Genomic DNA, 8,419 nt, shown 5'->3' with positions numbered 1-8,419 from the left:
GAGATGCTAAGTAAAAATATTAGAAATCTCAAGAGAAATTTATAAAATTATCTCTTTTCTGATAGGACCTCTGTTGATTTTATTGGTTTTGTGCGCATTCCCTTGTATTGGAGTATTACCATTAACAGCAACGTTCAAGGACCTTATTTGATAACCTAATTCAGCACTTGAATTTAATAGATTCAAATTAACATATACAAACCATTTGATAACCAAAAATTAAACATCAGAATTAATTAAGTGGCACTAAATTTTCTAGGCAAAATTTGTTTCCAAAATTAAGTGATAAGTTATTCACTTATCATTGAATGTGATATGCACTTAAATGTATTAGATTTAATACTTAACAATTCAATAATTTAATAGATTCAGATTTCAAATTCCAGATTTCAGTTTTATTAAAAGCAACTTAGGTGAGATATTAATTGGATGGTACTTCTAGAATCCTTATTTATAAAGTTAAGCGATATCAACTCAGAATTGTAGAATTGAGAGAAGTAGTAAGCACACATAAGAATTTGTGAAAGAGTGACAGCATAATAATCTCTCTCTCTCTCTCTCTCTCTCTCTCTCTCTCTCTCTCTCTCTCTCTCTCTCTCTCTCTCTCTCTCTTTTGTAAATTGACTCATTTTATTAATAAGCAAAATTGAGTGTCATAAGGAACATACAGAAAGCTACTATATTCAATACACTATTCACCAATCATCAGCTAATGCAATTATGATGATGTCCAAGTTTCACAACTAAATCCCATTTTGCTCTGTTATACACCAGACAGCATGGTAATCTTACACCATAAATTTATTAATATCTTAAACTATGACTAGCAATACTCAGTGTCCACATATTAAAGAAGAGAAAACTTGAACATTACCAAATTTATGATGCATTAAATTTGGTGAACAAGGATCAAGTTATTCCCAAATAAATTCCCAACTCCTCAATAAGAAAAATATGGATTAATTTTTTCCTACACAGTCAAACTCAACATAAATTTCTAGCATCTACAACTTGTAAGGAGTAATAGTCCTTATTTCTTTTTAGTAACTGGTTTTTAATTGTGATCAAGTTAAGCTTTATGCCCCCTCTTCAATTTTATTTTTAATTATTATTAATAAAATTTAGGACTGGCATCTCTCCCTCGTACATAGGATTTGCCAAGAAAAAAAAAAGTTTCTACCCTTCATTTACTTCTTTTATGAATAATTTTTTGAGCAAATCTTGTATATACTAGTAATGTATACATTGTCATGGTTAGGCAAAATGTCACATAATTAAAATTTATATTTGAAATTTAAATTCAATATACGTGATATTCATCAAAATGTAATAATGTACACACTACTGTTGGTGTAGAGAAGATTAATTTTTTTTTAATATGACAAAAGAACGGGCAGGACATTAAACTTCATCCAAGAACCTTATCATTACATTATTAATGCTTTTAAAACTCAAAATTTGAGTTGGGGTCTAGTGGGATATCCAACATTGTTGGCGTGTTCCGGACTGTCCTCTATTCCTATTGGCCCAACTACACAAGTTACTCATAGCCCAAGGGTCATAGAAATCGGCCCTCGAATTAGTTCAAGGGAGAAAGATTACTCTGCTTGTGGATGCGCGCGTGTATTTATACTAGGTGGTGAGACCTCGCGTTTGACGTGGGGTGCCCCTATTATACAGTAAGAGAAGCGATTTTAGTAGAGGTAGATAATATTGTAAACATGTCAAGGTAATTTACATAAAGTAGTATATTTTGGTGATTAGAAACATGCATATAGAGCTGAAAATGTGAAAAGTACTAACTTATCACCAGAATAACAAAAGCAATCCGTTGTTTGAAGCAAAAGTAATTCATGCTTAGTTGCTATTTTTGGGTTGATGATTCTTGGAGCTTTGTCATTTTTCCTTTTGACTGCAGAGTTTAGTCAAGCTTTGCATGCTTTATTGTTTTTGCTAGTTATTCTTCAAGATTTCTCTTCATTAAAGATGAGGGACCTTTGTCACTGCTTTGATCGACTGACACAACAGATAAAGCTGATGTTGGAGTGGAAGTCGACGAAGCTTGTTCGATTGAAGATGAGATGTCTGTGGTGCTGGTTTTGAGGAAAGATGGTGGAGTTGTAGGGAATTCTGATGGTTGTGTTTCAGCAATATGACCAGTTACTAATTGCTCTGGTGCTTTTTCTAGGATAAAAGCTGTCAGAAAGAATAGTGGGAGAGGATGTCTTTGAGAGGAAAGATACGATCTCATTTCACAGAAGAAGTTCTGATTTTGTAGTTTTTGATTGATAGTGCTGAAAGGCAGTGATTCTCCCTGCAATGTTAATGGGATAATCTATGTTAATGATTTTGATGGCTAATGCTGATTCATATTATATCTGTTTGTATAATTACATAAATGTTAATGTACCTAGAGATGTTTTTCGTAGATTTCAGTGGCAGTGAAATCAAGAAGAGTCTCAGCATGTCTGTCATCGACTGTTGCCTTAATGAAACCAATGTCATCATAAATTTGCACCTGAAATTTAGCTCTGTAGCATAAATAGTTATCAGTGTATAAGATAAAGTATATAAAAGCTGTAATGAAAAATTTTAAGAAATTCAAAATCAACTTACTTTGGTTTTGGTTTTGTATCCTTGAGTCCACAAAAATTGCAGTCAAATTCCATATCCATTGGAGCGCCAGTGATTTTGTTGCAGGCAGTACATGTTGCAGAGAAAAATCGTTGATTGTAATTGATGATTCTAATATTCCCTTTGATCTAAAAGTTCTTTATCTAATTAAAACAAAATTGTATAGGTGTTAGCATAATTGAGTTAGTGGCATTATAACAGTAATAAGATGTGAAGTTGATATTGTAGAGGATTAGTGGATATATGTGTATGGCTTACCAGATTTGATGATGCAAGGATTTGTGCAATCAGTCGGATTTTAGTGCTAGCTAGCACTGCTATTTTTTGTTTATTTTTTTCATACAGCCTCTCATTGATGACTCTGTGAATGTAAGAAATGTTTTCTTCAATCCTGTGATAGTAAAAGTAAATATCAGTGGTAATATAGATAGTTTCGAAAAGAATTTGCAATAAAAGATAACAGTATATATATATGTGAAATCATATCATGTTTTGAGCGCAGTAGTCTGATGTAAAGGTGGATCCAGAACAATTGTGCTATTTGGTATAGTGCTAATGTCAATTCCTAATTTATTGTGCAGAGAAAGTAAATTCAATTGTATTCATTTAAAGTAAATGTGAATAGCATCAGTTTGATGTTATTTGTAGTTTACCATGATACGTGGTGATTCTTGGTTGTATAATCAGAATTGCTAGGTGGGTGTGGATTGTGTTTATGAGCTCAACACCTTCTTAATAAACATAAGGTTCCCACATTGTGAATATCATCGGTCTGCATCTGCAATATTGAATGTGTGGACAACAGAGTTGAATGCAAATGATCACTCACATATTCATATGTAAAATGCTATATAATAGAATTTATGTTCCTGTTTTCAGAGTTAAAATGATGAGAAGCTTACTCAGGATTGACAACTATGAATTTTCGGATTCTTTGTGGTCCTCTTGCAGTATTGACTACCTCTTCTAGAAATGCATGGATTGCTATACATGAGATATCTGCATGAGTACGAGATATTTGTGGTTAGAAGATGTATAGTAGGTTAGTGTATAGTATTTATCATTGATGATTTTTTATACTAAATCTATCTGCATCACTGTTTTTGTATTTGTCAAGATTCCAAAAAGAAGCGATAGGAAAGTGCTCCATTAGCTGAAGTGAATCCGTTTTGTTGACTTTCTTGATGAAGGTAGCTTTGCTCAACGTTAACTGAAGTGGAATGGAGCTAGCTTGGTTTCTTGCATCAGTAATTGGGGCAACAACAGCATTAGCAATGTAATAGGTTTCATAAAACTGTAATTTGTCATGGATATAATTAACATCTTTATTAAATGTAATTGCTTGAATTGATTCATGCTGTCAAAAGGAAAGAGAAAGGGGAAAGTCAATGAATATAAATACAAATAGTTAACTGGAAAAAGGGGTAATTTAATAAGTAAAAGAAATATTTATAGAACAGTCATGTATTAAGATGGAGGTATAAGTAGTTTCATGGTAAAATGATAATTTTTGAGAAATTAGTTGTTTAGGATGACAATTAGTTGTAAGCTAGATAGAAGTATGTTTCTAACATGTTTATCTGAAAACATGAGTCTGATGAACCAAGAGCTTGATCTTTTCCAGGGTAGATTGGCAATTTTTCAGTGACAATCACTTTGATCATCCAATCCTTTGTTTCATGAGTCAAAGTGCTAACAGGAATATATCTGTTGGCCATAACTACATAATATAGAACATTTAAATTGGTGAAAGTGGTTAATAATATTGATGATTGAAATTATAAGATGTGAACATGCTAAATAAAATGGACAAACAAGAATGTACTGGAAATAATTAAAATGCAAATACACATAAATTAAGTGTAAAATACACAATAAGGAAAGTGATAAATATGATTACTCAAGTGACTATTGCAGCTGTAAGGATTTCTTGATAGGCAATGTTTCGAGTGGTATTCTGTGGTATGGATTCAAGAATAACTGGTCTTAGAAGTATCTTTAGTTTTTCTGCAGTTCTTGCTCTAGACATTGCAACATACAACTGATCATGTGAAAAGACTGGCTCTTTTAAATATACTCATAAAAAATCAAGTGTCTATTCTTGTGATTTGTTAATGGTCATTGCAAAACACAGAGATACAGGAAATTGAGTTTCATTTGAATGGTATTGGATAAGACTCATCATTTGAGCTATGAAGTGGAATGCGATGGATGAAAACTTGTTTTCCAGTGTAATTTCTTGAAGCTATTTGTGCATGAATAAGATTACGAGCAAAATTCAAACAAGTTAAATGTGTTTCATTACACAAACCTTCAGCGGGATTCAAATTTCTCAAAAGAATAATAGGACAGTAAGGTTTCAAAAGTAATTCATGGGGTAGTAATCCTGGTGGTTGGATAGTGTTCAGAAAATCTCCGTGATCAGCTTGTTTTGAAGGGTCAATTGTTTGATCGAAACATATATATCTTGTTTCTTGATCAGGAAATCTTTGAATCAAAAGGTTGTTTATATGATGGACAAAGTCATTTGTTGTAGTAAGAATGGCTCTATTGATAACAGTGGAAGTGTTTTGAATAAAATCAGTAAGTGAAGGATAGACGGCACTTATTAATTCATCGAGAGAAACAACATCGTCAACAAAAGGTATCAGAATAGATGATGGCAATTGAATTATGCTATCTCCAAGTGTTGGTTGTGCGTCATTCCCAATTCTAAGCAATAGATCAAAAAATTGAGGGTCCAATCGTGCTCGCATATTTTTAGTTAGTTGTATTTTTTCTAGATAAGGCCAAATGTAAGAATTGATCAGTGATACAGATATATAATCTTTTTTCTGTCCTTTTCGAACAACCGGGAAAGTTTGTCAAAATCACCACCAAAGACAATGGTTTGCCACCGAATATAACATCACAATCCAGAATATCACGAGCATTGTATCAAATGATTCAATTGCATATTTTTTAGCCATTGCTGCTTCATCCTATATGATTAACTTTGCAAGTTTTAGAAGCTTACTCATGCTGCTTTGCTTTGAGATGTTACAGGTTTGGCTATTGTCTTGGTAAAGTGGAATCTTGAAACGAGAGTGTGCCGTCCGTTCTCCAGGTAACAATGATGCTTCAGCACCAGAAGTCGCTGTTGCTAGTGCAATATGACCCCTTGATCTCACAGTTGCAAGTAATGCTTTATATAAGAATGATTTGTCAGTTCCACCAGGACCATCAATGAAAAAGACACCAGGGATATTTGTATTGAGCTTTTCGATTATTCTGTCAAATGCAAACTTTTGTGCTTTGTTCAACATTGAAACTGAAGTAAAATCTTAGTCAGAAATAGGTATTTGGTACTCAGTTTCAATATCTTTAGTGCAGCTATCTGAGCACAAGAGAGGATAAGGAATGTCTGTCAGATTGTAGTCATTTATATTTTTTTTCCATAATTTACATATACTAATCAATGAGTCTGAGCACTTGAATTTGTACTTGTTCCTGCGATAATGCCAAATTTTTTTGAATGTCTTCTGATAGATGATTTCTATACTTCAACCAAATAGCTCTTGGATTTGTTCGTGGAGAATGCATAAGTAAAACAGCAAAAAGTTGTCTTAGTGAACTTGGCATGTTGTACACAAGTGTCTTAGATAAGCATTCATCAAAATCATTGTTTACTTGAAGTAGTCCACGAACTTCTGCTACCTCTTTATATGCATAAGTAACATTCTGAGATAATATCTTTCTCCTTCAATGGGGTGCACTGTGTTAATACGGCCAATGACTTCTCCGCGTTTTCTGTCCATCCATATTCGATCAGTTTCATTCCAAGTGAAGTATCGGAGAAATTCTTTATAGAGACAATTTAGATCATGTGCTCTTTTATTTGTTCGATTCATAGAGAAGAATTCTGTTAGCATTGTCCCAAGTGAAGTATCGGGAAAATTCTTTGTAGAGACAATTCAGATCCTATGCTCTTTTATTTGTTCAATTCATAGAGAAGAATTCTGTTAACATTGTCCTTGAATTTCTCTTATTAGCAAGAACATCCTCCAATGTTTGATTTTCAGCAAATGATATAGACTGATGATTTTCTAAATGCAAGTGCATTGTCATTATTGATGGATGAATACTGGTTAAATCGAATACAAATATCCTCCACATGGCTTCAGGAGCATAAATCCATCTAGCAGATTGAAAATTGCAAATCTCATCAATGATATTTTCTGTTTGTTGAGAAGTGATTTGATACATAACTTTGTCGTGTCCTTTGTAAATATACCTGTAAATATATTTCACTGCTTCAATACCAGAGCATATCTCTACATTGATATGACAATCAAATTTTGCAAGCAGATATGCATTATATGGAACAATCCATCCTCATCAATGATATTTTCTGTTTGTTGAGAAGTGATTTGATACATAACTTTGTCGTGTCCTTTGTAAATATACCTGTAAATATATTTCACTGCTTCAATACCAGAGCATATCTCTACATTGATATGACAATCAAATTTTGCAAGCAGATATGCATTATATGGAACAATCCATCGATTATCAAGTGTGTGATTTCTGATAACAATACTTCTTCCATCATTAAGCCTTCTGTAAATAGAATAAGAGTTTCTTCCATGTTTAGTGTATGCAGAAAAATCTTTTGGATAGTTATTTCTGCACTTGCTATTCTGAAGCATACATGGGCTATTGGGATTTAGCACACCACATGGTCTATGAACCATTTGTTTTAGCACTAGTGAATATAAGTAAGGTGACTCTCTTGGATCTGGTAGCTCTGCAGAAACAATTCTATCATATGCTTCAAGCGAAAAAATCTTCGATCTTTGTTTGAGGATAATTAAAAAATGAACATGTGGTAATTCTCGTTTTTGAAATTCAATCACATAAGTATGAGTTGCAACTTCACCAAAGAGATTCTTCTTGAACAAATCATCCTTAAATTGCTCAATTTTTGCTCGAAATACTTGACTAACCAAATCTGGCCTATTTTGGATTTCATCTTCATGTGCTAAATATTTTTAATCTCTGGCCATGATAGATTGCACGTCATTGTAAAGAAGATATCAGGTTTTCCATACTGTTGAACAAGTGACATAGCATCCATGTATCTTCGACGCATATCTCTTGGATCTCCTATAAAACTTGCTGGAAGAATAATTCGCTTTCCAATGTTTGATGCAGAGTTTTACCACCTATCACAGTATCCATCAGTCCTTTATAAACTTCAGTTCGCAAGTGTTGCTGCCTATGTTTGTGAAATTCCAGTCGTGATGTCTCTAGTTTAATATATGTTTCCACTATATACTGCTGCAACAGTCTTCCTATGTGTAATATATTTGATTTGTCACCGTCCCTTATTTGGAATTTGTATGCACAGTATTCACGGCAAGAGACCGTTAGTCTCTTGGTCTCTATTTTTTTTTTGTTGCTGTGGAAAGTAGACAAAAATATCAAATATAAATTAGATGTGCAGAAATAAAACATAAGTAAATCTACATGAATAGCCTGGAATTGTAATTAGAAAATAAATAGACAGAAATTAAATATACATAACTGAAACATAAGAGAATGCTCATCAAAATATTTGAATTATGATTACCTATAAGGAACAATAATATAAAGCTGCAATTGAATGAAATATAGCAAAATATAAATAAATCTAACTCAGTGTTTTGGTACTATAGTTAATTGTGTAATTGTTATTTATACCTTTTTCTTCAATAAATATAACTTCATCTATATGTGAGCAATTCTGCATTGAGACAATATTTTC

Source organism: Coffea arabica, chromosome 2c, assembly GCF_036785885.1.
Source record: "Coffea arabica cultivar ET-39 chromosome 2c, Coffea Arabica ET-39 HiFi, whole genome shotgun sequence".
Lineage (NCBI taxonomy): Eukaryota > Viridiplantae > Streptophyta > Magnoliopsida > Gentianales > Rubiaceae > Coffea > Coffea arabica.
Note: the sequence above shows the minus strand (reverse complement) of the source record.